The sequence below is a fragment of the Rhipicephalus microplus genome, chromosome 4 (assembly GCF_043290135.1).
Source record: "Rhipicephalus microplus isolate Deutch F79 chromosome 4, USDA_Rmic, whole genome shotgun sequence".
Taxonomy (NCBI): domain Eukaryota; kingdom Metazoa; phylum Arthropoda; class Arachnida; order Ixodida; family Ixodidae; genus Rhipicephalus; species Rhipicephalus microplus.
In genome coordinates, this window is record NC_134703.1 from 47,056,503 (window position 1) to 47,064,863 (window position 8,361).

General features: G+C 43.5%; 1 long non-coding RNA gene across 1 annotated transcript; it reads left to right on the forward strand.

Annotated features, from left to right (window-relative positions):
• The first annotated feature begins 698 nt into the window (after positions 1-698).
• Positions 699-7,897, forward strand: LOC142813902 (uncharacterized). The gene is made up of 3 exons (XR_012894725.1): positions 699-938; positions 6,719-6,826; positions 7,303-7,897. It is a non-coding gene; the product is annotated as an uncharacterized LOC142813902 (long non-coding RNA).
• Positions 7,898-8,361: the final 464 nt, after the last annotated feature.

The window sequence follows — 8,361 nt, forward strand, 5'->3', positions numbered from 1 at the left end:
GGACTCTAACTTGCTAAATAAAATATTATGACTGATGGTATCAAAGGCTTTCGTAAAATCAAGAAATACAGACCCTGTGAAATTACCGTTGTCGATGGACGTTTTCAAGAAATCGGTTAATGATAGCAATGCTAAATTCGTAGAACTACCAGCCCGGAAACCGACCTCCTTTCTTCCCACGTGACCTTCTTTCTTCCCACGTTGTCCCGGGGATTAATTTTACGCAGGGCAGGCGATATGATGATGTGGTCTTTGCTCTTTTTGAGGGCTCTGGTAGGAGCCTTCGATCTTGGCGGGTGTGTTGAACGCCAATAAACTGCAGAAACATTTTTGTCTTTCTCTGCACGCCGAAATATTTTCTTTGTAACATGAACCCCTATCATTCAGAACGAAACACAAGTCTTAACGGTTGTCTGTAACATGCATGAAACGTTTAGACAAGCAGAAAAACTTTCTTTAATCCATCAAAAATACCGTTCCGAATTTTAGATGGAAAACGCTACATGTGTTAACAACGTTTTTCTGCCATTAATACAAGCGAAATGGGTTACATTTGTCAGTATTTTTTTTTAACTTTCTGTCTTCGTCCTCTTCATTCGAGCATGTGAGAACCTTTAGAGCGCGGAGAAGATAATGCCAGCCTACTTGCTCTATAAAACTCACTTCAATGCCTCTTACCCTTCCGGGCCACCAGGAAGTGCCGGGTGCCCACCGAACTTTAAAGGAAGTGAGACTAGGTTGGTTGGCTTTGTCTTTACGGTTGAAGAGACGAGAATAATGAAGACGACAGCTATAGTGCACTTATAGCGCGCTAACACAGAAGCGAGCTCCCTGACATGGAAAAAGAGTTTCATCTAAGCCTCAACTAATCGTCATCGTCAGCCTGACAACGCCCACTGCAAGGCAAAGTCCTCTCCCACGATCCACCAATCACCCAGGTCTTGTATTTTTCCTTGCCACGTTATACCTGTGAACTTTTTAATCTCAGTGGCCCAACTAACTTTCTGTATCCCCTTCGTGCATTTCCCTTCTCTGAGAATTCAATCAGTTACCCTTAATTAACTGTGGTTATCCCGCCTACTTGCTACGAGCCCCTGCCACGTCCATTTCTTCTTATTGATATCAACTATGATATCCTAAACCCCAGTTAGTTATCTGACCCACTCTGCTCTCTTCAAGTGTCATAAGATTGCACCTGTCATTTACCTTTCAATCGCTCGCTGCGTCGTCCTCCATTTAAGCTGAACCCTCTTTGTAAGTCTCCATGTTTCTGCTCCGTAGGTAAGTACTAGCAAGATGCAGCTAGTATATACCTTCCTCTTGAGGGTTAGTGCCAGGTTACCATTCATTATTTAAAAATGCTTGCCGAATGTGATCCACCCTATCCTTATTCTTCTAGTTACTTTACTCGAATGGTTTGGCTCTGCGGTTACTACCTGTCCTAAAAAATGGCAGCATATCCACGGAGTGAATGATGGAGAGTGTGTAGTCGTAAAATTGCTGGTAAGAGTGCTGAATAACGAAGCCTCAACCGAGAATTTCACCGAGCGCCCATAAACGAGGTAGAATGCTGAATAGCCAGTAGTGCGTTAGACAACTTTAGTGTGAGAAAACGTCACAAATGGCAAGATGGTGTCCCAGTAGGTGTAAGTGGGTCCAATATACGTGGATATCATCGCTGTCACTGTGCGGTGGAATCACTCTGTGATGTCATTGGTTCTAAGGCTGGTATGGTGATGTAATCTTGTGAACTCTAGCGCAAACTTTAAGCATTTGTTCAACAAAGCGGACAGAAAAGTCTTGCTGCGATTGCTAACTGGGATGAGGGGCGCACCGTGACGCAAATCAATGTCTTTGAGGAAGAAGGTGGCCATGTCTAAGGCAGAGTTAGAGCGAAGGTGAGTGGTCTCTGCGTGCCACGTGTGATGGTTTACCACTTTCGCAACCTAACGATATCCTGCCGACGTTACGGGAAAAGGTCCGACTTGGTTCATTCCAAATATGACAAAAGGTTATTCGGGACAATGTATCGGTTGTAGCAAACCAGCATGAGCTGAATTTGACCGCTTGCATCTTTGACATACTGAGCACGAAGAGACGTATTTGACAACCAAAGTGGAGATGCCAAGTCAAAAGTAGCGGCTCCTAATGTGGTTGAATGTTTTATAGAATCGCAAGTGGCCAGCAGTGGGGTCGTCGTAAAGATCCCCCAGTACTTGCGTACGAAGTGAACTTGGAAGGATGAGAACCCACCAGTTTTTATCTTCGTTGTAAACGTACCGATGCAGCAAGTCGTTTTCAAGTCGGCGATAGAGTTGTCGGCGATACATGGAATTAAGAAGTAGAGACTTTCCGCAGAGCCATTGAACAATGCGATGGTAGTAGGGATCTTGCTGTTGACAGGAGGCCAGCTGAGAGTAGCGAGTGAAAGACAGCGTGTCAGCAACTGGTAGTTTTGATAACGTAGGTGAATGCTGATCGTCGTAATTGGACGCGCAACGAAGAGGCTTGTCCAGAGAAGATGGTAGTGGGAGAGAGCAATGACAGAGGGTGTCTGCATCCTGGTGTTTCTTTTTTTTTTTTTTGCCAGATCTGTAAACAGCGTCAAATGTGTACTCTTGCAGCCGGAGAACCCAGCGGCCGAGGCGTCCAGGCAAATTCTTTAGTTATGACAACCAGTAAATTGACGTTCGTAAAGATATAGGCGACATTTCTGTACGGCCCAAACTACAGCCAAGCACTCCTGTTCTGTAATTGAGTAGTTTATTCAGAATTTGTTAGTGCCCGGCTGGCGCAAGCGATGACTGTCTTTCGGCCTGTTGTGTCACGCTACAGGAGAACGGGACCGATGCCGTGGCCGCTAGCGTCACTGTGCAGGCAGATATGAGAATACTCATCGAAGTGACTGAGGACGAGATGAGATGTCAGTGCTGCCATGAGGGTGTCCAAGTGAAGGCTGTGCCAAACGTGAGCAGCTTGTGTAGCGGTGACATGATAGAGGTGAAGTCACGGATGAAACGGTGAAATTAACATGCAAGCACTAGAAAACTTCGAAACTGCTTCTGATTTTGAGTACAAGGGGAGTGTGTCACAGCAGTTACCTAGTGAGGATCTGGGCGAACGCCATCTCTACTACTAAGGTGACTCGACACTATGACGTTCGATCTAGCGAAATTACATTTTTTTAGTTGCAGCCCAGCGTTATAAATGCAAGAAACACTTCATTCAAGTCAAGTCGCGCAAGTGAAAACTCTCGCGCAGTGGTGGTGCACTTAACCTACTTTCCTGTTGGATGCTTCATGAAAAATCTGCAACACCGAGGTCTAGCACCTCTCTAATGTCATTAGGCACCCGTATGCCGACTCAACCTTTTAGGAAACAAAGTAATAATTAAGAAAAACCCCGTTTTGTTGTTATTCTCTTCCCATTTCACATTTACATTTGAGACAACGGCACGTGCGTGAACTCTCGACAAGGTTCAGTGCATTACGCAAGCAGAAAAGCTTTCGTGATTGAAAGTGCACTTACACAATAGAGGAAAAGTGGTTGCCGATGGTTTCTCGAAGCTTCCCATCGTTTTAAATGCTAAAAAGGTTGTGATTGAATTTGTGAGCGCGAGTACGCCCTCCAAAAAGGAAGGGCATGTCGCAGTAGCTTAATAAAGCGGCGCCGCGTCGATGCATCCTGCCGACTTACTCCAGAACTGCATCTCACACTGGTAAATTGACGCTTGCACCGCTCAGTGCACCACGCGGTCCTTGTGTTCAACAGTAATTGTAGAACTGAGTCTCAAGATTCAGAGGGGTTAAGTTAAATTCGTTTCCTGGAGCCTATTACTAAAAAGAACTGCTAATACTCCGCCGACACTGTCTTTCTTGTTCTTCGTTTCATTCGACCAAGTTCTTACAAAGCTCGAACGATCGGTGTGAGAGGTGTTTTAGTGCTAAATACGACTTCAATCATCTCGATAACAAAATGAGTGGCTGTGCAAGCAACAGTTGAAGTAGCCGATCTTGCAATATACGGATTATGCACAACGCACTAATCAAGCATGCGCAAATCGAGTGCTGTTTGGTGAAAGAACACGATGAGAAACCAGTGAAGCTTCGAGGCTATATAAGCTGAATCGCGAGAGCCGCAATTGATGACGTATGTGGGTTTGGTCGGTATTTGCGTTTGATCGGTTCTGAGCCATTTAGGCCTCGCGCGCTCATTTCCTCGGAACATGTGCCACACGTCGGGTTATCAGGTCATTGTGCCACAGCTGAAGATCACTTAAGCTTAAAAGTGTTACCACGGGGTGAGTCGGTACGCTATACGAAAGTGTAACGATGCGCTGCGTAGATGAAAGGATGCGAATGACGCAAGAACAGAAAACGAGGTGTCTGTTTTGTCTTATTCTGTCATTCGCTTGTCTTCATCCATGTAGATCATCGTTACACTTCACATGACTCCGATGCTTTTTTGCACCATATTGAGACACAAGTACCCACTTTATACTACGCTGCTGCTCACTTTGCACGCTAAGCTATCTATATTGATGGGAATGTCATTGGAAAAGACACATTTCATTTTTTGGATAAGCGAAGTGCAAGTTATCACGTGAGGAAGCGTAGCCTAGATCATTATTTCTATCGGTACGATTATTTTTGATAACCCTTTTTAAAGAGGAATACTCTTTACTCTTCTTCTATTCTCACTTGAGAGTTGGGAAAAATTTTGTTGTTTTTCATGTTTGATTGAAGACAATAGTCCCCTAAACGTTCAATACTGGGAAATGACAATCAAGCTGAACAATGTATACGGGATGTTATTTGTAGTAATTGAGATATAAATAGAAAATGAAAGTGCCTGAAAAGCTAACTTCAACCCGGCAGGGATCGAGCCAGCAAACTTCGATTAATATTTTCAGTGCTCGATCAATTGATCTACGGTAGTGGTTATCCTGCCGTCCACTTAATTGTGTTTATTTCGGTATTTAACTCTGCAAGTGGTAATTGTTGGGCTTTAAGATCCGAAAACTGCAGTATAATTATGAGATTCCGTAGTGGAGGTATGTGGAAATTTTGAACGCCACAGGTGCGCCTTAATCTCAGCCCACGGGCTCCCGACACTTTCGACTTCATCGAAATTGCGGTTGCAAGAGCGGGAAGTCCATCCCGCGATTTGCGAAATCTGGATGTCGCAGTTAGCGCATTTCGTAGCCATAACGGCACGTGTGAAACACTTTCTCTTTCTGGTTGCTGGTGTCATGCAGCACCTCAATTTTTTTTTATATGAAAGTGGACCAATAATCCCTCGCATACCACCTCGAAGCATTAAGTCCAGCACAACAAAACCATCGTTATAATTGAATGAGATAAGGTGCATTTTAGGGGTCCTTTTCATTGGTTATACAGGTTGCAAGTTCAGTTCCTGCGAAGCTGCAACCTGTTGTAGAAAGTTAATTTATACCGGCCATGACGGCCCCATTACGACATAAGTAAAATGTTATGAGCCCGTGTGATTACATTCAGGCATTTCTTAAAAAAAACATGGGTGCCGACTTTGCCGGAGCTTTCCAATACGACGTTTCCCAATCATATCGTGATTTTGATATGTAAAACACAAACATTTCTTAAAATACATTAGAAATACAACGAGGTATACTCTAAAATGTAAGAAAAACATACATTTATTGTATCTTAATCCCGACTGGTGCTGTCGTATTCACGGCAACTGTAAACTTGGTTCAGAGTAAGTTGGTTTCAACTTCGCAGGTTAGGAGCCAGTACCTCTCCGGGTTCTCTATTTCATAAACTGCACCGGCACTGCTTCGTAATCTACCTTCTCGAAAACTCGTCTACAGGAGGACATTGTAGTAAGAAAAGCCTTATGATCTACTGAGATGACGTCATCAGAGACACTTGACACTAAATTCTGTCTCGTGATTATGAATTCATAGCCCTAAGCGCCAAGCGGAAGCTTTATTTTAAAAACAATGGATTGTTAGACTATGAGTTGTCTTTGAGGGGGGCACCTTGTTCATATTTATTGTTACACCGAGGAGAGTGTGGCTACGCACCCTTGCTATCAGAGACCAGGGTGCTCGCAGAAATTAAAGAAAAAATTGCACGAGAAATAGAGGAGGCATATTTTATTATTAGATTTAGGCGACACATGCGTGGCGAAGCCGTAAATCACGTTACATGCCACCGAGATAGATTACTTGAGTGCTTGCCACTTAAAGAATTCATTTTCTGCTTATATTACTTGTGACTTTGTTGACCTGTATATATAAGTGTGCGCTTTTTTGAATAAATATAGTTGATAGTTGCGCTTGTCCTGCTCTGGTGTTTTCTTCGAGCCATAAGCTACGTTAAGAATGAACCAAGTCGCCCAAAAAGTCCATCTGCTTTATTTTCCTGTTAGATTGTTCCATTGCCTTGACTATTTGGCCACTTCGCCAAATGTGCTCGTGGCCTTCAAGTACATCAGCCCACAAAGCCATACAAGCCATTCTACTATTCATGAGGGGCACATCATTGTGCAACCACCTGTGAAGCCTGAATTGTGTGTGCGGTGTGTGTGTGTGTGATGGGCAATATGTATCTCCTCCTCCGCCTCTCTCTCTCTTTCTACTTCATTACCCTCTCCCCGTGTAGGGTAAGAAACAGGACTTAATCTAGTTAACCTCCCTACCTTTCTGATATTCTTTCTCTCTCTCTCTTCACGTTAGATGATTGAGACTAAAGAGACCTTCATTCTGGAGAAAAAGTTTTTGCTCAAAGCGGATGTCTTTGTCTATCAAAGAAAATAAAGAACACAATGCCTAAAATGAGCCGCAGTAAGACAACAGTTTTTGGTTTTTATTAATTTTTATTTTGCTATAACATGAGGGACATAACGAAGACCCATTATGCAAGGAGTATAGCACTGAGGTATTTTACATTTTGTTAGCATCGTCGGTATTTGCCACGAATTTTCCTAGAATAGAAGGGTGGTACTAAAATCTCTATATTTTTGCAAATTTTTTCACATGTAGGACTCGTTTGAAATTTTGTGATAACCAACCTATTTATGATGTACCTTTAATCCTTTATTTGAATCAACACTCAGTGTTTGAACAACCTCCTTTTCGGCTCATGTGTATTTTTCGAGATGTATTCACCAGCAAAACCCCCCAGGGCCAATTTGGGTTTATAAGTGGTCACGCCGATAAAATGGGCCTGTTGCGCAAGTGCGAGTGGCCCTTAATAAAATGCAGTCAGTCTTGCCGACTTCAGCTCCGCCCCAACCAGCGCTTTTTTTTTTCTTTCGTAGTGGCCCGGACAATACGAGTACTTCGAAACACAGATCCAACTTTCACACTGCTACTATTACAAATCGAAGGAGTCCTTAATGAAGCAATTCACTTTCTACTGCTGGTGAAATCCAAGCAACCTTTTCTTTACACAAAATTCTTCAGGGGAAGGTTGCTTGGTCCAAAAGAGGCTGAGACCTTTGGATTACGCTTGTCACACTTACCAGAAATTGTGAGTGTCGAAGTCGTGTGTTCTGCTTACGAAAAGAAATTTGAGCGTTTACTGCTGAACCTTGAAAGTCAATGTCTAAGCTATACCTTAATTGAACGAAAAACTTCATTGATAGTCGGATTGTACTTTCAGCTTGCGTGACAGAAGGTTTCTCAGCAACAAAATACGTGAAACATCGCAACGAAAAATTGGACTGATTCTGACATCATGGTGACATTGAACCTTCACACACACTAATCACTCAATTATTTGGCTGAGAAAACACTGAGTGGCAGTTTTTCAATTAGAGCCACAATTACGTCAGCGTTCTTAGCAGGAACGTAAAAAAGAGAGTGAGTGGAAATTCGATGTCACAATGTTCTGTGCGCTTGCGTAATTAGAGATTGTGGAGCCTTTGTCTTCCAGAGAACCTGAATGACGCGCTGCCGGTTATAAGAAATACAAAACTAAACACAAGCAAAATAAGGTAGCCCTGTCACTTAAGTTGAATTTCTGTTGTTGCTATATTTTTTTGTTGATTTGTGTTTAGCCCCCATAACCACGGTGTGCTTATGAGCCATGCCATGGTGGAGGTCTCGGGAAAAACTGACCTGGTGGTGTTTTTTTTACGTGCACATAAATCTAAGTAAACGGGCCGCTAGCATTTCGCCTCAATCGAACCGCTGCCTCCACGGCTGGGTTGAGCTGTCGGGTATCATAACCAATGAACCATCGTGGAAGGGGCAGTACCTGCTGTTCAGTTGCAGAAGCTGCCACCACCGGGACTACTCATCGGACACGTTTAGCTGCCTCCCAGTCCTCTGGCCTTGATTTGGTGACCTGACCAATTAACGCGAGCTTTGCGCTG